This window comes from Dermacentor silvarum, chromosome 10, assembly GCF_013339745.2.
Source record: "Dermacentor silvarum isolate Dsil-2018 chromosome 10, BIME_Dsil_1.4, whole genome shotgun sequence".
Lineage (NCBI taxonomy): Eukaryota > Metazoa > Arthropoda > Arachnida > Ixodida > Ixodidae > Dermacentor > Dermacentor silvarum.
The window spans coordinates 125,935,911-125,956,675 of NC_051163.1; positions in this window are offsets into that span (position 1 = coordinate 125,935,911).

The following is a 20,765-nucleotide window of genomic DNA, read 5'->3' on the forward strand; positions in this document are numbered from 1 at the left end:
GCACCGTTATCTTATCTTGAGTTACATTGTCATGCATGTAATTGGTAAACTCGTTCTCGAAAGCGCAATAATGTTGTTTCGGGATCTTGACAAGACCACGAGAGCGATCACGGAGGCGCATCATAAGACCAGGAATGCCGCTCCATGCGTTAGCCAGCCATCCTTCTTACTACACGACAGGGAATTCAACTGCATTGATCACTGTTAGAGGCGTACATCGAATTCTCTTTTTCTTTTTTTTCTTTTTGTGGCTTTTCATGGAATGCGCGAGGTATCTGTGTGCACTTTCTGCGCGTGCAATTAGAGAAGTCGAAGTTTCGCGCGAAAGGCGAAGCATTGATTACGATAGCAAATTAGTGGGCAGCTATAGGAAGTTAATGGTTTTATCCGCCGTATAAACATGTGAAGATAGACATACTAACTAAGTGGACAAGCGTCGTGTCACGCGCGCACAAGCGAACATGAACACATCTCCCTCGGTGACTGCGGGAACTCGCTGTCAAAATGCTCGAGCGAGGAAGCGCGGCAGCAGCTGCGACCGAATTAGTCTTCGTGCTGCGTCTCGCATCAACACGAACTAAGCCGCAAAAACACAGCGCACGGTGGACCGTGTCCCCGACGCAGATGGATTTCAAGATACAGCAGCCCGAGCCGCCCAGAGTAGAACGGCATTGAGCCGCGATCGTAGGCTCACCCTCGCAGGCGTTCACTCGCACATACAGTGTACGGCGCGCGGCGACGATTTTATCTCCCTTGGAATTTATACGGAGCCTCACGACGACGGCGGAGGCAGAAATGCGCCGGGAGTGTCCATATAACTGCTATCGCAATAAAATGATTTGTGAGTTGAACACGTTCAAAGCTTGTATCGTGTGTAAAGTTCTTCGTCACTCGCAATGCATGTGTCTCCTAAATTTTTTACGAGAATTAAATACCAACTATTGATTATAAATTTCGCTATCCTGTGTCCTGTGCCTCGGCATCTCACGATGTCGAGGCACAAGAGACAGGACCCGGAGTGCACGATAGGTTAGTTAGAATTACATTGCTCGTGTCCATAAAGCTGCTTACGATTCTTGTTATCGCTCAAGGCAAATAGCATGCGACAAACCATGCTTCATTTGAGTGCTCATTCTACGCTATCGCCCCATGAATTCACGCAAGTATCGGAGTAGAACGTACCTGGTCGTACCGTGTAATGGAGCCAACGAGCATGGGGTCACAATCCCTGTACCAGTAGGTCAAGGCGAGCCCCGTCATCGATATTGTAGTGATGAAAAACATTACCATGCTAGCTCCTGCCCACACAACCCTGTTTGACGATAAACGAGAGATAGAGCAAGGGTATTATTGCGATTAGCATTCTTTGGGAAGTTCACACACTTTTCACAATGTCGCTATCTAACCTTTTTTTACGAGCTCTTCGAACACAATGTATATTGCTGAATAGGCAACTTGTGAATAGACGTGGGCCCATATGCATATGCATCTGGGCATGTGCCATCGGTATGTGCAAGATTAGACAGCTTGGGCCGCTGGATATGAGCAACTCTGCATGTGCCATTAGGTCGGTGCCCGGAAAGAGAAGGAGAGCAAGAGGAAACGTGTAACGTATAATGTTTGTCAACATGTCACCGATGCTATTTTGATTACATATTGTACTGAGTTCAAGTTGTCTGTCAGGTGGCGGTGTGCACCTTTAGACATTTGCCGTTAATTTTGTAATTTTTAGAGAAAACTAGAAGGATGAATAAAGAAAAATATGAAAAAGAGGCAACAGAAAACTGAAGTCGGCTGCAACAAAGCGAAAAAGTCCGCGTCAAATGCAGCCGAGCGGTGAGAAATCAGCCATATCAACAGAACAGGACAAAAAAGCGAGCATTGACTGAGAAGCCTTGAGCTGCGGAGAAACCGATAAGTGGCCAGTATCACAAAATTGATGAAGTTGGCTACACAAAACTGAAGCATTTGGCAGTACGGTGTGTAGCTACATTGCTTCAATGCTAATTCATTTCCTTAGCAGCTCTCGATTGCTTGCACTCTTTCTACTCTGACCGAATCCACATATATACGGATGGCTCTTCCGCTCAGATCAGCTCCACCGGCGCAGTGGTTATACCATCACGATCAATGAGCATCACATACAAGACTTCTCACGTGACATCATCGCCCGCTTCGGAGCTTGTTGCCCTCCGAGGTGCCATTGCTTATATTAACAACCAACCAGCTAATCGGTGGGTAATATTATGTGATTCAAAGGCGGCCCTACAATGTCTTTTGTCAGCTCTCCGTCGCGGGTCCTGCGAACAACTCGTCTCGGAGATACGAGAAATGCACCACCATACGATCGCAAAAGGACACGACGTCGTGTTTCAGTGGCTGCCGAGTCATTGCGGTATCACCGGCAACGACATCGCCGACGAAGCTGCTGGGAAAGCACACGAAGGAGCAAATCTTGTTTCTGTACCTTTATCGAGGACTGACGCAGCCCAACACCTAAGCAAGCTAGCGCAAACTATGACACTGGAGAAGTGGCATACAACTGAATTCGCCCAACATTGGTTGCATTCTCTCGACCCATCTATGCAGCTGCGGCTGTTGCCTGGATTTGCGCGAAATGAGGAAACAATGCTGTGCCGCTTACGCTTGGGTGTTGCATTCACCAATGCTTACACGTGTTTAATTGGAATGGCTGACAGCGCCGAGTGTAATGCCTGCGGTGTCGATGAGACTGTAGAACACCTACTATGCTACTGTCCATCTTTTCAAAACGAAAGACATGACCTCTGCAACGTTCTCAATAGGCTAGATAGAAGACCGTTCACTTTCAGCAAGATCTTGGGACCATGGCCTCGAATATCACAGCTGCAAAAGGCCACAAAAGCGCTGCTGCGATTTTTAAATGCTACAGGACTGACTGACCGTTTATGACCCGGACTGACTGATCATCAGTGATAGAACAGAGATCTGTTGCTACGTCGGCGATATCAACAGTGGACTTTCTATTCTTCTCTTAATCTCTCTCTCCGCTTTTTCCTTCCCCCAGTGTAGGGTAGCCAACCGGGCTCAGTCCTGGTTAACCTCCCTGCCTTTCATTAAATCATTTTCTCTCTCTCTCTCATTTCCTTTGACATTATTCGTGATGTAGTGAAGAAGAGGAAGAAGAAGCGCTCTTGCGTCTGTCGCTGTTCACGCGATCAGCGTTCGTGGACTACCTCGATGGCGTGAGACGTCACTGTCGTCTAATAAATATTCATGCTACATATGGTGGAGGCGGAGGTATTGATTTTTTTTCTTCGGTACGAGTACTTGAGTAATTGGCTCAATGTCTATTAAAGGAACGACTTAAAGAAACACTTCACAAGACAATAGATCGGGTTCTCATGAAATGTTTGGTACCTGGTTGTTTATTAAAAATATAGATAAATAATGACCTGGATTGTTGTTTTTATGCAACTCTATTGACTGGCGCTGCAACAATTTTTCCATGGTCCTGCAGCACTTTGGAAACAAGTAACAAATGTAAAAAGAACGAAACATTTTTTGGTATGAATGGTCGTTTCAGTAGAGGAATTAACCCTAGGGCTAAATTACATAACCTAAAAAAATAGATGACAATCTCAGACAGGTTAACACCATACTGAAGGCAGAAAACGCAGTGAGCACTAACAGTTATTTATTGGCAACACGCAAAGGGGAGACCGTGAAGCAGCCTATTACATACCGTGTTTTCTTTTCGTTGGACCATATTTTTCACGACCGGCACTTTCTAATGTTTTCTATCTTATACACTTTAAGGAACGTGAAGTATAATTTCATACCCAATGCAAGACTATTAGTCGAGCTTGTGTTTGATCACGAGCGGTTCAGCACAAGCATGATTTCGTTTTGAGGTTAACGATTCACAGAACTTATCGTTTTCTTTTGCCTGGCGCTCTTGGGCCATACCTGGCCCTTGCTCTAATAAAATCAATAAATCATCATCAACTTATCGTTAATGTGCGTTTATGTGCGTTTATGTGGTGATGGCAGAAAATTTGGTGCATAGCTAATTCCAGAGGGTTTACGTTTGTGCTATACGAAGTGCATGTTCAGTCTTCAAGAGTGCAAAAAAAGCCGAAAGAAACACAGCAGCACGAATTGTCAGTGTTTGATTGAACTGTTTATTAAACCAATACTGCTTTAACGCATTCGCAAGAAGCGCTCAAGACCTCCGCTTTAACTTCTATAACCTTTGTTACACATATATTATCTACATGAGCAATTGAAGTAGTCACATTATCAGTATTTACTTCATAACGTGACGCTATGAAAACCTACACCAGGGGGTCTGTTGCGTTTAAGCTCGAACAATTTTTTTTTTCAATTCCTGTCGGATCAGGTTTCTATTTTACATGTTCAGGTGAATTACGTATGATGCAGACGTCAGTTGTAAGGCAAACCACATTGTACATGTAGCTCAATAAAATATTCAGTAATAATTTGTAAATATGCATTTGGGCCACTTTTTATAGCTGCAGAAGTAATTTCGAGCAATAATAAACGTATTTATTTATAACAGAAATCTAAAGATAACTACCACTTTTGAGATACCCATCTTGAGAAGCTTCTAAAAATTTATTGGTCATCTAGTTCATAACTTTGCGTATACTGCTTAACGTAACTATTGAATTATCTTGCGTAACTATTAATTGAAATACCAATGTATTTTGTGGCATATTTTAATGATGGAAGTGTGAGAAGTGGCGCTGGTTTTCGGATTTCTCCTAATCAAACTTGATTGCACAATCGCTACACTTTAATTTTGCAGTCGCAGGATGTGCCATGAGTAAATTGAAATGTTGAATAGTAAATCTTTTCATGTACTAGCTTATTTATGATAAGCAAAAAGAATTCATTATACAATAAGTTTGTAAAAACAAGGGATCCAACTGATTTTACAATGTTTAAGGAATACCGCAACCAGGTAACAAAGTTTTTGAGAAATGCTAAAAAACATTATTTTGAAAACCTTTTCAGTTATATAAGAACTCGGAGTGACAGGCTATGGCGCGAAATTAACAAATTATTACATCGCAATAATTCCTAGACTGCTGAGCTCGAGCTAATTCAAAATACTGGACTATAAAAGGTGCAGAACTTGCAAATAAATTTAACCATTATTTTACTAGTTTGGAAAAAAGCGATCACAATGTGGCCGTAACCGCATATCTAAGTCCGCGCAATGCACATACAGTTTTCTTTGCGCCAACAACTTCAGATGCAGTCTTTTGTACATTTATGTCCTTGAAAAATAGCAAAGCACGTGACATAAACGGGCTAGAGATAAGGCCAATAAAGTTTGTGCTTGACATCTTATCACCTGCACTTACCCACATTTTTAACCTTTCAATATCTACTGGAATCTTCCCTCAAGAAATGCAGCGTGCGAAAGTTAGTGTCATATTCAAAGCTGGTGATAAAAATGTGTTCTCCAATTATCGGCCAGTGTCTGTCCTACCCGTCATATCAAAAGGATTGGAAAAAATTATTTGCAAAAGAATAACGTCTTTCTGTGATAAACCCTCAATCATAATGACGCAACAGTTCGGCTTCCGTGAAGGAATGTCAACGGAGTTGGCTTTACTAGCACAAAAGGAGCTAATATTGAACAGTTTTGAAAACAAGGAATTTATATTAGGTGTCTTTATTGACTATTCTGAAGCGTTCGATAGACTTAATCACCGAAATTTATTTACAAAACTAGAACATTACGAATTTCGAGGTGCGCCTCTTGATTTATTAATTTCGTACCTAAAGCACAGAAAACAATGTGTTGCCATCACGTCAGAACAATCTGATGAAAGAGAAATAGCTCAGGGAGTACCACAAGGTAGCATACTAGGGCCAATTCTGTTCAATATCTACATCAATGATATAATAAATATTTCTAAAGATGCCCACTTCATAGTTTACGCAGATGACACAAGCATTTTTTTCAGATCACGCGATATAAGCAACCTCTCAGTCATTTGTAATACATCCCTAAAACAATTAGCTGAATGGAGCACAGTTAACTCGCTAAAACTGAATACTATAAAGACTAAAGCTATCCTTTTCACCCCGCCACAACGGCATATCAATATAGAGCTTAGAATACAGCTTGGAACTGATAGTATAGAACTCGCGTCAAATGTTAAAACCTTGGGAGTTGTTTTTAGTGATCATCTGACGTGGAATGATCACGTAGACCTTATCGCTACACGTTTAGCTAAAGCTTGCGGAGTGCTCTGTAGACTACGATATATTTTACCGCGCAACGTAAAACAAATGATTTATAATACCCTATTTTCCCCTCACTTAACCTATTGTCACTTAGTATGGGGTAATACTACAAAAGCCAATCTACAGAAGTTGACTGTGCTCCAGAAGAGAGCAGTTCGCCATATAGCAAATGTCCAGTATGATGCCCATACTCGAGAGCTGTTTACCACCCTTAAAATTTGCCCCTTGAAACATTTTTATAATCTTAACCTTGCTCTAAAATGCCAAAAATATTTCCGATGTAACAATCGTACATTTTTGCAGTTATGTAATCTTACTGCGCCCATAGTTATCTCGTACAACATTAGAGAAAAAGCAAAATGGATGTTGCCTTTTTCACGTACCACATATGGGTTCAGTAGATTATCACATTGCGTACCAAGCTTGCTCAATAAAATTCAAAGAGATGGCATTGACATAGAAAAAACTTCAAGGAGTGCAATAATGCAATATGTTATGGAACACCTGCTTTCGAAACAATAACATGTGTTTCTTGGTAGCATGACTGATTGCCTGTGGTGTGCTTGTTTTTGAACCTTTTCAGTTTTCTTCTTTACATCTTTGTAATCTTGCGTAGTTATGAGGTTTGCATATAATAAAATCACCCTTCATTACGTATACGACAAACCTTGTAATGCATATCAAACCTGCACCTAATTATAAAAAGAGTTGATGAATTTTTTATTATAGTAAATTTTGTATTTTTGCTGCTTTCTTCGTGCAAAATTATCACGTTGTTTCTATTTTGTTGCGAGGCAATGCCTTTTGTTACCACTATGTGTGTATTTCGTAACTGACATAATTGTTTTATGTATATTTTTCTTTGCACTCTAATATTCTGGTCTTGTATTTACTTTAGTTATACCAAATTGGTATACATGCAAACGAAAACTTGCCTACTTATGTGATGTATTTACATGTGTTTCTGTTTTTGGCTGCCAAGGATAGGGGCAAGAACCTTGTCAAGCTGCTACTTAGTAGCTTTTTGTTCTTGCCCTCGCATTTGTTATGTGCAGATGCTGTAATTAATGCCAAATAAACTGATTGATTGATTGATTGATAGTTAAAGTAAAGGTCGGGTTAATCAGATATTGCTTTTTCTGAGGGGAAGATCGTCAGTAATGTCATGTAGTCTGCCAAAACTATCCAAATTGAGACGTGTGTTCCATGCCATGAAGAAAAATATTTGAAATAAAAAAAATTATGCACTTGCTATAGACTTTTTCACAAACCGACGTTTGAGTAGCGCCATTGCCCGACACGGACGACGTCTAGCGTCAGAACATGTTATGCCGCCATTGTGGACTGTGAGGCTTGCGAGAGAAGGCCGGCCGCACTTGGGTTGTGTGATCTTCGCCGCGCATTATTTCGATTGTTTTTTTCCGCTTCGCTTGTCTTGGGCCGCTTGACTTGTTACATGTTTCACGTGCTCGCGTGAGCGCTCAGTGTGATGTGCCATGGCAACAGCAAGCCCAGCCAGTGGATGTGGTGTTTCGTCGTCGGTAGCGGCGGCAGCCGCGTCTGCTTATATATTTCATTGTTATTGCTGGGCACATGTGACCGTATCGTCGATTAAATCTGATCACCATTACGTTTCGCGGTTGACGGTTGCCTCATTTAGCGAAAGAAGGCGCGTACCTAGCTGTCGGGCAATGCTTAGAACCAGGCGCCGGCGGCTCGACGACGCGTGGTAGTGGTTGGTAGATATGCGGTGGTTACTCCATACGCTTCCGACGCAACTGAACAGCTTAATCATGCAAAATTTATTGGATTTGGTGCAGTGCAGGGTGCTTATAACCAAATGTCAAGGCATAAGCGTGGCGATCGAGTAGCGCGGTACCTACAGCGAACCGACGCGCGACAGTGATCACAGATGCCAGCGCAACTCATGCAGCCCAGGTGCTTTTCATGTTCAGTATTTACTATTTATTTATTTAAGCATACTACCAACCCCAATAGGGATTATAACAGGACTTGTTATAAAGATATATTTGTTTACCTATTTTTTACGTTTCTTTACCTGGAATGGCTTTTCTTTTGAATGTGTGAATTTGACACAAGCTTCACTCACGGTGAACTTTAACGTAGATCGTGCGCGAAGTTTGTATTGAAGATATGGCGTACGGCAAGAATTATTCGTGTACGCTATCTCTGAAGCGAAATAAGCCAATAATATTGCGGCGTTAGGGCCATCTCTGCTCTCTTTCTTGTTTCCCTTACACCGTCTCACTGTGCTATGTTCATAATAAAGTAATGTCGAGGCTTAACAATTGTCGTATGAATACATATGAATATGACTGTAAACCACTACTGACCGTGAGTGAAAAGCGCTTAGTGGTCAGCGAAGCGGTCTCTGCACGCACGTAAGTATTTCACTTGATCGACTGGGTGAGTCATTAATTTTTTTCGTTACTGTTATTTTTGCAAGCATGATGCTATTGTCCGCGTACACTTGCGAATACCGTTTTTTTTTAATTTTCTTACTTGCGCAGCCTCATTTAGCGCGTTTCTACGCCACGCACAGTTAGCGCATTACGGTTCCCGAACTCTAGCACTGGAGCTAGGCCGCGCTGATGAGGTTGACACGTTAGTTTTTGCATTCTCTTGCAGGTCAAGCACGTAGACAACGCTCAAAGATGGGTGAGCTCCATGCAGTACCACAATGTTGAAGTTAATTGCCTTTATGGGCAGGGCCGTGCAGGGTACGTGTGAACGCAGAGACAATGTTTTGGTGGACACAGGGGCTGAATACATGACACATCTTCCATAGGACACAATTTTTCCAGATCGTTGAGAAGTGTATTTATCGACTTGTTCTCTCGCAGAGTGCTTCAATTTTTCTTATACCGGCGCCACACGGCCGCTTTTTATAGCGATCGAGCCCGATCTGGACCGGAATGTTCGACCGCGATTGGCTCGCTTCCACAGATTGAGCAATGGATCCAATCGCGACCAAGAAATTCGATCACGATCCAAAGTGCGCCGTGTGACCCGCGTATTAGGCACTGGAATGTAGTTGTGTTTGAAAGAATAACAAATGTACCTTCTGCCACTACATGCGAGGAAATATTGCATAGAAGAGCTGACAATTCTCGCAACCAATAATGAAATCTACCGAAAATTATTTGCCAAAATGCGTTATTTAACTGATGTGTGCATTGGTTCATATTAGACTGAAATGCTAAATCCTTAGGTGATGCAGGAAACCGGCGAAGCGTGAACATACCACTTCGGCAGTGGTCTCGCGGAGTACTTTGTTGTGGACAGAATATAGTCCCCAAAATCGTTACTTTCCGCTGGTTGTTTGTGCTCCCATAAACTGCACAGTGCTGGCCTGTAGCCTTTTGATGAGTATATCTCGTTATTTATGAGCGTAAGTCATTCAGGACAAAAATAAACGGAAACATCGAAGGAAAGCTACCACTCCGCAACGCAAGCGCAAGGCAAGTTCACAGTCCAGACCAAACCGGAAACACTGACACATACCCTCGACGCCAGACCGTCGGAAGCGCCCTCTTGAAAACGTCTATATGATGTCATTTGTATTGCGATCAACGTCGTGTTTGTTGCGTTGGTACATTATTCTTTTTACGTTGATTTGCTTGCATTGTACGATACTAGCATTAACTTCATCAATTCAACATTCAATTGTCCTGAGGAATGGAGAAGTCGACAACTCAAGGTGTCACGTCTTTCAATTGTGCATGTTAGGTAAGGTCTGATTTGTGACAATTTATTACGTCTACACCAAGAATAAGGAATACTAAAACCAAGAGCTAAAAGCAACACTGAAAAAAGGCGTCTTCAATATATGCATGATATGACTTTGTTTCAAGCGAAACGTGGAAGGCAACTGCAACCTTGATTATCTCATATTAATATCCGTGGACTGGGACAAACAGCAGTTACTCGTTTTTATTCCTATATTCCGAAGGCTGTAGCCCTGGAAACAGCGTCGCAACTGTAATTGGTAAGTATCGTACCTGCTTATTTTACCCAGCCTCCCTATGTTTCTTTGCAGCAAATGCCACGCGGCTCACATTCCGTAGCGAAAGGACATTAGAAGCACCGCTCTTCCTTTTTTACAATACACCTTGTTTAAGAGTTCTTTCAAAGGATAAAGATAATGTGATGTTTCGCCCGGTGTATATAAACGGTAAATAAACAAGCACAGTGTCACGCGCCCACAGGTAGACATGAACACATCTCGCTCGATGACCCCCGGAGCTCGTCAAAACGCTGGACTGAGAAAGCGCGCCAGCGGCTGCGAGCAAATTGACCTTCGCGCTGGCTCTCGCTTCAACGCGAACTAAACATCGAAAGCGCAGCGCATACGAAGCTAGCGGCACTTGGCGAATGTACTTTGTCCCATTGCAGATCGCTTTGAAGATAAGGCCCCCGCGGGCGCACACTTAGGCCGCGTCGCAGATCGCTTTCAAAATAGCTCCGTGAGTAGCAACCGCGGAAGCAGAACGCACTCCGCCCTCCCGTCTTCGTCGCCTCCTCCCCGTGCCTCGCGGTGAACGAAGACCGTGCCTTCGGGCCAGCTTCTTCTCTCGCGTGCGCGAGATTAAGCTGCGGTTGCCGGCTCACCTTCGCACGCTTTCACTCGCAAACACAACGCACGGCGCGCGGCGACGATTTTATCGCTGTTGCACTTTATACGGAACCTCATGGTGGCGACGACGACAACGACGGCGACGGCAAAAATGCGCTCGGAGTGCACATATAATTTCTATGGCACTAAAACACGTGCGGATCCAGCGAACATGTTGGGGTCCATGTAAAGCGAAGATTTCTTGAAGCTTGGGTGCTATAACATAAAATGATTCCAAACTCCTGGCCTCAGATTTACGTAACCACCGACGCAAGCATTGGGCGGTGACCCGCAGCGTTGTCTGAACAACACTATCAAACACTCTCCTCGTTTATAGGAGGTCACCATTTGTTCGCTTTCAAAACCAATAACATTGTCTACACTCAGCGGCGGTATTTCTTATCTAATTGGCTGACAAGAGGCGAGGAGCACGCGCTAGTGGAGAGGGTTTCGATGGGGCCGAGCCAGCACAGTGAAAATAGATAACCGCATGAAGAGGATGGTGCCGGCTTCTCCGATTGGTCCGCTTCGCCTTACTTAGCTTGCGGTAGCTGCTCGAAAATCGCGGCGGCGGGCAAGGGAAGGATAAAGGCCAACCTCCAGGCAGCGAACGTTCGCGACGAATTTCACGTGACGAAAAATCCAGCGCGAAGCGCCGTCGCGAATTCGTCACACCGCACTCCATGCAACCAAGAACCGGCGAACGCCGCCAACCATACGGTCGACGCAGCCCGCGACGAATCATTGCGGCCAGACGAGATAGCCTACGAATGCGACGTTGGCGAATGAAAGCAGAAGGCAAAACAGCGCCTAAATCAATGTTTTTACACGTAAAATAAGGCACCTGACCTGAACAAGTGCGTACAGTAAGTGTTCGCTGTTAGCCGGAATCTATTTAGACTAACTTTTTTTTGTGTGTGTTAATACGCGGCACGTCGGTATTTCGCCGATACTTATCCCTCGTCTGTCACCCTCCGTTTGTTTACAGCTCTCTCCGCTCACGCTCAGCTGAGTTTTTCTCCCGTCAGCTTCCGCCTTCGAGCCTGCCCTGCTGTCGAGGAAACACGGAAAGTTATTAGACAGTTTTAGTATAGCGTACGCAACTAATAGCGTACGTTATGCGCTATAGTACAGCGTACGCTAAGCAGCGCATGCTTATTACAGTTTTAGTTGGCCTGCGAGATCTTTCGATCTCAAAGGCCGTATGCCATCGTCACGCGTATCTCTCGATTTCACCGATGTGACGCTGACATATCGAAGGTTTCCCTCGTTAGGCTTCGTGTCGTTTGAAACGAGAAGCGATCTCGAAAACTCCGCAAGGTTATCCATAATACACTGTCGTCGAAGCGGCCTGAGACTAAGCGAAAGCCGTTTACGCAGTCATTTGCTACGAAAGAAGCGAATTCTACAAAAGCCACGCCAAATTCAATTGGAAGCGGGCAGTGGGGCCCGCCGCCATGTTACAGTAGCCATGTTTTACGTACGTGGCTTGCGAGAAGGCTCTTTTGTCGCTTAAAGTAGCGAGCCGCCCATATGCAGCACCTACTCGATGCTTCAGCTCGCGTTTTTCTCGGATGTGCCAGTGAACTACGCCCTGCAAACTTCAATCAAACATCTTTCCAAAACACGGCGATACGCAAGGCATCATGTTGCGGGTATGCATGGGCAGATCATCATCGGGAAGCGAAGCCTCTAACTACATAGACTACACAAAATAAGCAGTGACCACATATTATTAACTAGAACATTGAGGCAGAACAACCAACAAGGAGGTGAAACAGCGCTGGAAAACAAGCGTTTGAAACCAAGGTAGCAAATAGGCGAACAGTAGCCAAGCGTCAACAACCGAAACTCCCGTCGACGGGCGACCAACGGAAGTCAACCTCGGCGCTGTGGCCCGATTGGTCCACGCTCTCCGCCGCGCGCGACGACTACCGGCGGCGGCGGTTCGCTGGGCGGCGAATATCTGGAGAGAGTGGATATGCGGCGAACAGTCATTTTTCTGACGTCGGGCGGCGGGCGGCCGTCGCCGAGCGGCCGCCGCCGAAAGTTCGTCGCCCTTTCGCTCCATGGAGGTTGGCCTTAAGAATGCCGCTAAAACGGATCCTCCGAAAGGAAGAGTTGGCAGAGCGATGTCGTATGCATGCCGAAAAAGCTTGATAACGTTTTACTGCCACGCAAAAAGGTGCGAGTAGCGAGGGCCTGAGCAATCGCCGGGCAGCCATCTTCTATTCCTGCCGGAATGGGGCAGTCTGTGGCTATTCAGAAAAATTTTCAGTTTTGTTCGGCATATTAATGAATTTTTTTGGGTACACGTCACTTTGACGTGGTGAGATTTCGCAGTTTTGTGAGGTCGCGTGACAGACAAGCGAAGTGTGCGTAGCCAGAAAATATTGGACCAATAGCAGAGGGCTAAAAGTGAAAACGCGTCGAATGAGGAATGATTATTTTCTTTTGTGCAGTTTAATCATGCATAATCAGTGTGTACACGTTATATCAGATGGGGAGCTGTAGCGATTTTCGTGACATCGCGTGACAGACCGGCGAAGTTGAGAGTGGCCCGGAAATGTTTTGACCAATCGTGGAGGCTGATTGCAGAAATTGGAATGAAAACAGCTTGGAATCATTTTACGTTACAGCGCCCCTTGTCAGCTTGCAATACCCGGGTCACGTTCTACCACGCCACTTGGGCCTGCCAGCTATTCAGCGCCAACCCTACAATCCCACACCCCACCACACAACAGTGGGGAGCCTGGGTGCCTAGTGTGAACTCTCGCGACCAGCTCGATGATGATGGTGATTTATTTGCATCCCCTTTGAAACGGGGCGACGCCAAATAGTCACCTAGCCTGCTTGATTTATTCAGGTATAATATACATGTGCTTTATCTAGCATTTTTCTATATATCTCATTATTCTTTTTTTTTTCAAAAATTTACCTTGTACCGCTACCTATGATTTTAAGAGTTCAGGTCGTATCCATCTTTTCCCTGCTTTTTCCCACCAATACTCTAAGCGTCTCTTGCTTATCTCGACGTCTGATTTGTTGATGTTTCCCTCCACTTTAAACCCAAGCGCTTCTGGGAGTTGCACGTTACCTACGGTTCTCGCTGGGTGGATCCCGTCGCATTCCATTAGGATGTGCTGAGTGGTCTCTGGATCTTTACTGCGGCATACACATGCCTCATCTAGTTCCGAATACTTGCTCCGGTGTGTTATGGTCCTTAGGCAAACGGCTCGAGCCTGAAATAGCAAGGCACTGCCCTTTGTGTTATTGTAAATACTTTCTCTTCTAATTTCTTTCTTCTCATTCTTGTAAGTCTCCATTGTCGTTTTTGTTTCCATTCTTTCCATCCAATTCACGGTCTGTATTTCTCTCACTTTCTTTCTGGTCAATCCTGGTTGTCTATGTACAGCTTCGATTATCCTGTACTTGGTTGCCAACTTCCTTGACCTCTTCCTCCATTCTGTGTCCACGCTTTTCATGTAGAGATACTTGTGCACTATAGCCGCCCATTTATTTTCATCCATGTTCCTGAGCCTTTCTTAAAAACTAATTTTTCTCTCTGCTTCTCGGACTTCAAAAGAGTCCCAACCTTCTTTTTTTTCGATCTGGTCGTGAAAGCGCGCCTGGCGGCCGCGGCTCTTCGTCCTGGACTGAGGCCTCCACCCACGCCCAGGTCTCGTCGAAGGACCCTGCAGTTTATTTTAATAATGTTTTCGCGCTCTCTCTCTCCTGAACCTATAATGAATTGCCATAAATTTTCCTGTTCCGCACCTGTGTCCTTGGCGTAAAGGAAACTGGCATGCGTATATGCACCCATGCTGCCTGATGCGTCGAATCGTATATTCCGCCCCTGCAGTTCTTAATTTATTATTACTTATTTTCAACTTACCAGCCGCTTCTTGGTAAATCGCCCGTTGTGGGTATGGTCATCGCATAAAACATATATACATCAACACGCTGCAATTATTTCCGAGAACGGTGGCGGTGACATGCCATGCACCACCCACATTGTGAACAATGACCAGCAATGACCAGTTGTGAGCAGGTATCATAATGCAGTCATAATTTTCAGCACGCGGGCGCGCTTCTTTGTCGATCCCGCTGTTGTGGGTAGGTGCCAGAGTATGAAAAGCAACATCATAACACGTGGAAACTGTCTGAAGAGCTAGTTTGTGTTGGCGAGAGAGAAGTGTACGTCCGTTTGTGGCCAAATAGATCGTATATATATATATATAGTATCATGCATGATGGAATAAATACCGTGTAGAAGAAACGTTTCTGGCTAATGGCTAGAGCGTGGGCTTTCTGCACTGGTGGGCCGAAGAAAGGGTTCTGTCACCATACACGCTTTCTTTGAAGTGAGATTGAATCTGTTTAGAGAAATCCCGACCAGCGATCGACCCACCCACCCATTTGAAACCACGGGATGGTACACAAGAGATACTTCGCTTTAATAGAGCAAGTGGATAAGGCATTTGTCCTCTTCAATTATGTTTTCTTCATTATTGTGATCCCTTTTGCTGGTCTCTCCCATTCAGTAGGATGCAGTAACTAGACCACCAAACGACTTTCACGAAATTCTGCGGTAAGAACAGCCATTTTCAAGCCGAATAAATGCAATTTGGATCTTTGCAATTTAGGTAGCCACACTAACCATTACTTTTTATTCTCTGTGTAAAGGTAAAGCTTTTAAGTGTCTAATGCTGTCATTCGTTTGACTAGTAACAATTGGAATACAGTACTTCGAGAATCAAGCTTGGCGCTACTCGCACGCACGATAATTGCAAGAACTGGCAGGACAACGCCAAATTCACAAGCTGCGCTTAAGCCTTATCTAAGCTTGCAAAAAAGTACACCGTCTGAGCAGCAAATTTTGAATATTCCTGGTGAGGTTTTACAGATTGGTGGCACAAGCAGCACTATAAATGACAGGTGAGCCAGGCAAGAAGACTGCTTCTGGCAATAAGCATTTGCACTTCTTCTCCTATATCCTGATACTAACATATCACGCATTCGAAAAAATTGGAAACATTGAGAGAAGAAGAAAGCCGAAAGAATAGGTAGAACGCTGGACCTACTAGCGCCCCAACTTTTTCTTCGTCTTTTTTCTTGCAATTTTTCTTATTTCTTTAAAGATCTGGAAATGCATGAAACACCAACATTCGAACTAGCCCATCTGTCCGCTGTAATCCCTGACCTAACAGTTTGTCCACACGATGAGCCAAGTAACTCAGCATGTTGCTCAAGGTAAGCGATCGCCTAGAAGCTTTGCGGCAGTAAATCATTTGAGATGCAACAATTCGGATTGAAACCAAATAATATATCTTTTTACATCGAATTCACCTGCGCGCACTACCGATGTTACTCGCAGCCAGAAACCTCTGGGCAACCATCTGGTCCAGGCCGTCACGCACCAAGTGGAATGGGACTGTGCCAACTGCGTGGGCCCACACGGTCTCGTCGTTGCTGAAGTCCGCTTCGAGCCTATTAATGTTAGAGCAAAAGGAAAGAGGCAGAAATTGGGATTAGCGTACGGGAAATCTCAACTAGTGCCTGCCTCCACAGAATATCAGCCCCCCCCCCTCCATTGTTTTACGTGCACAAACATTCTCGTCTTTTACAGTTCAACATTGTGGTCGTGGCGACCAGCTAGAGGTACGTTTTCCTCAACTCTGCTTTCCTTTTTTTTGTGCTCACTTTTGTATATGTGCGAAACTATGTAATAGAAGTTACGAATTCGCGCCCATGTCATCCCTGCTCAACGTCAACAACTCTTCCCATAAACCCTCAGTGCCTTCACGTTGCCCCGATCAACACCCACTTTCTGTGTGTGCTGCCTTCGCGACTCAATTATAGTGTTCATTTATGTGCCTTTTCACATCTCAGTTTATTTCTTGCTGCCCATGTTCCCGCCATACCACTGGCAAATTGTCGGTAAGATATATACTACTTTTTGATAATATCGCTATGCTCTTCAACTGTCTCAGAGACTGGTTACTTGAAACTGATCGCTGAGAATGCGCTAGTGTTTATGGGAATTAACCAAAATAACATGTTCAAAGCTGTGTACCTGGCAGTGGTGAAAGCAGCGTGGATAGTTAAAACCTAAGATGGGTTAAATGCGTCAAGAAATTTGGGCACGGAGTAGAAGAAAGATAAGGCTTCTATGCCACAGCAGACCGGGCTTCTACAACCTGATGATCGTCAACCATGCCTTTTCAGCATAATTGCTCATGACAATAATAAAAATAAGTAGTACCATCACCCCATATATTGTGGACTGTTAGAAAAAGGTCTCTCTCGGTTCCTAGAGGTCAACCCTCTTTTGCCTTAGCAGGTTTCCTGCAATGTCTGCGAGTTTTCCGTATTATGTTCAGCCGAAGTCAATTGGTAGGGTGACCTTGTGTTCATGGTAAAAATGTTTTATTTCCTATACACGAGTATGACCTCCTGTTGGTGGTTACCTTCTGAGGAGTAAGGGAAAGGGGGTGTCATTTTCTTGAGGGGGCTCACTTAAGGTGCATGGGCATGGTGCAGCATGGAGAATCTGACTATTGCGTTACATTTTGTTATGCTGATGTCATAATCTCATTAGCACATGCAAACTTCCGACGCACTCTCCTTTTCGGAGCCTTTCCTTTTCTCTGGCTAGTGGCGAAGACGAAGGCCTCTCCCTGCGATCTCTCCCTGCGAGAATTTACTGTCTTGCGCTAGCTGATTCCAACTTGCGCCTGCGAATTTCCTAACTTCAACACCCCAGTTTTCAGCCGTCCTCGACTGCGCTTCCCTTCTCTTGGCATGCCTTCTGTAACTCTAATGATCCGCCGGTTATCCATCCTACGCATCACATGGCCTGCCAAGCTCCATTTTTTTTCTCTTAATCTTGATTAAAGTAACGGCTATCCCCGTTTGCTCTCTGATCCACACCACTCTCTTTCTGTCTCTTAACATTAGGTCTAACATTTCTCGTTCCGTCGCTCTTCGTGCGGTACTGAAGTGGCTTCTCAATTACTAGTCAATGTAGATGCTAAGAATTACCTGAGGCTATAGCTTGAATTCTAGGGTTTGACGTGCCAAAAACATGATTTAATTATGAGGTTTGCCATAGTGGGGGACTTTGAATTAATTTTGGCTAGCAGAGTATCTTTAACGTGCCCCCAATGGCACTTTGCACTTTCCGGGGCAACCAGCCAACCAGCATTTCTAAGACAGGGGGCAATGTACTCGCTTTATTACATCATAAGATACTTTCAATTTTGTATGACGTATCATCCAAGGTGACACGTTATAAGTGTTCGGTATTGCCCTAAGGCAATAAGGGTCGAATAAAAATATATCTACAAAAGTATTTGACTCCATAAGCATCACTTTGTGATACTTTCTCACCAGTCCTTCGCATGCTACCTGTTTGTCCTGTACTATGTCATGTTTAGGTATGAAAAAAAGGCGACAGATAGACAGTGCAAAATGCTTAGCTTGCTTTTGTTTTAGTAATAGAAAACGCCATTTCATTTTTTAATCAAAATAGCACATCATTTACCTGAGGAATGAATCATTGTATTAAACTGTTTATAATTTGCAGAGAGGTTCTCAAGGAGTTGTTTGACAAGTAGATAAGTGCCTTCTTAGCCACGAAACACTGTGCATTAATTTAGAGGCACTTCGCTGTCTGACTGTTCTGCATTTTATAAACTATGTGGCAGAAAATTTTCCATTTTATAAACATCATCACATACATACCCTAAGAGCCCAGTATTTGAAGAGAAAGGAGGGCTTAGATTTATTTTTAATGTGAATCAAACTTCTTGTTTGGCAGACATTGCCAAGTGAAGTCCTAATTTGCACATCTCATTTGCTGCCTCAATTTTCTTCCTCTCCTGTGCAGATTTTCCTTCCCTCTGCCTACAAGAACCTTCACACGTAGCCCGCGACAGCAAGGTTTTCTGAGCAGCTGCATTGCTCCTCCGTGAAGGCTGGTCACCTTTGCTGTTTTTTGTCCCTGGGCTAATTACACGTTCTGCATCTCTTTTAAATTTTACATAATAATATTTTGACGATTTCACTTGGTGTGAAATAGATCTCTTGCAGCATTTTAGCTTGCAATTATGTTTTGTGCAGTGCGCTGTTCTGAAGGAAAATCTAATCGAATAGTGTGTGTAAAAAGAGCAGCATATTCTGATTTATCTTTCAGTTCCGGTATCATGCAATATGCAAGGAATTCGCTAATGGATGGTGTGCCGAAGAACTGGGCATTATATTTGCGTGATGCTCTGCAAGCATATGGCGATACTTAACAAGGGGCAGCCACAAAGTAAGCTACAATTTACTTTAAATGAGGCACGGACATTAGAAAAAAAATTAATTGGGGAATCGAGTGGTGCGAAGTGTTTTTCCAGATGTGAACCATCCTTAATGTTATTAAAGAATTCATTGTAGCACAGCATTTTGTTTCGTATATTTGTGTCATGCTATGCTGCCAGCTTTAACTGAAACCAGAAGTCATTTCTGCCGGAACTGCACCATCACTGACAAATAGTTTCCGTACAAGGACCTATTTCAGTTCGCAGGAGACCCAGCAGGGCAAAGTATTGCCAACAATGATGTGTTTGATGCAGAGGTGACGTACTTGTTTCAGGCCGATGGCATTGCTCAATTAGCACAGCAATCACTGCGGTTGCTAAAGCTGCGTGATACTCATTATCTTTATGCTTCGGCATTGCCTTTTTTTCTGTAAATCAGTATTATCCAAAGAGATCGCATGAAAAGAACGTGGCGGCTATTTGTGAGGGCATAATTTCAGTATACGGGTGAGTGCACCGTAGAGGACGGGACAAACATGGCTGAAAAAAAGTTTGTGCTTTCGCGAAAAAAAGACCACTGCCTAACAGTGCAATACGACCTGCCATTGTCATGCCGCATGCTTGTACCATGCGCTGTATGCAACAATCGGATATATAACACAGCCTTTACCCCCTATTCAGATGATCGCGCAGTCAGCTGCGTCTCACTTAGGTATTTCAAAAGTGCTAATCACTCTGTACGGGATGCTGTTAATACTAACCAAAACTATTTTAATTCGTGGGAAAAAACCGCGTTCAACAAGCGAGGTCGTTGAGCGATGTATCTAGAGATAACTATCCGAACACTTATCAAAGTAAACAGCACAACTTCTTTTGCAGCTGAATGGTACCCATGCACGCTGTTAGGATCGTCATATGCTTCGTAACTACTAATTCCTGCTAAACCACAGCTTAGAAATACACTAGAATGATTTAGTAAGGTCACATTCGCGAAATAACTTTTTCAGAAATACACAAGTAATTTCCGAGGCTGATTGCAGGCTCAAATTAACACGCGCGCAGACATCGCGCTGGGTGCCCTGCCGGCCTGGACGCCAGCAGAAACGCCGACCTTGACGACTTAAACTACTGCGGTACGTCACACAAAACCGTTTGCCACGTTTTAACCATTGCTACTCACTCCGTCTATTTAGTATGGCGTGGCGTCTCACGTCACACTAAATAGACCTAGTGAGTGCGATAACGACCACCGGAAACTGGCTCCGAGCATTTACCTGGCACGCCACATGGAGCACTCGCCCTAGCCAGCAAGTAACTAAGTGGTCCTGATCCCTTTTGACGCAGGGCAGGCGTTTGTCAACGCCACAGGAAATGTAGAAAACAAGAAAGGAAAGAAAGTTAGGCGTATAGAGAAAGGAGAGAAAGAACATAAAACCCAGTTCGTCACAGTCTTTGAGGCCGTCTGGTTTGTCCGGTTCACTGTTCACCAGTCGTCACGGATATCATCAAAGCCAGTACGATCCAATCCACCAACCATGCCGGGATCAAGTCAGCGCGTC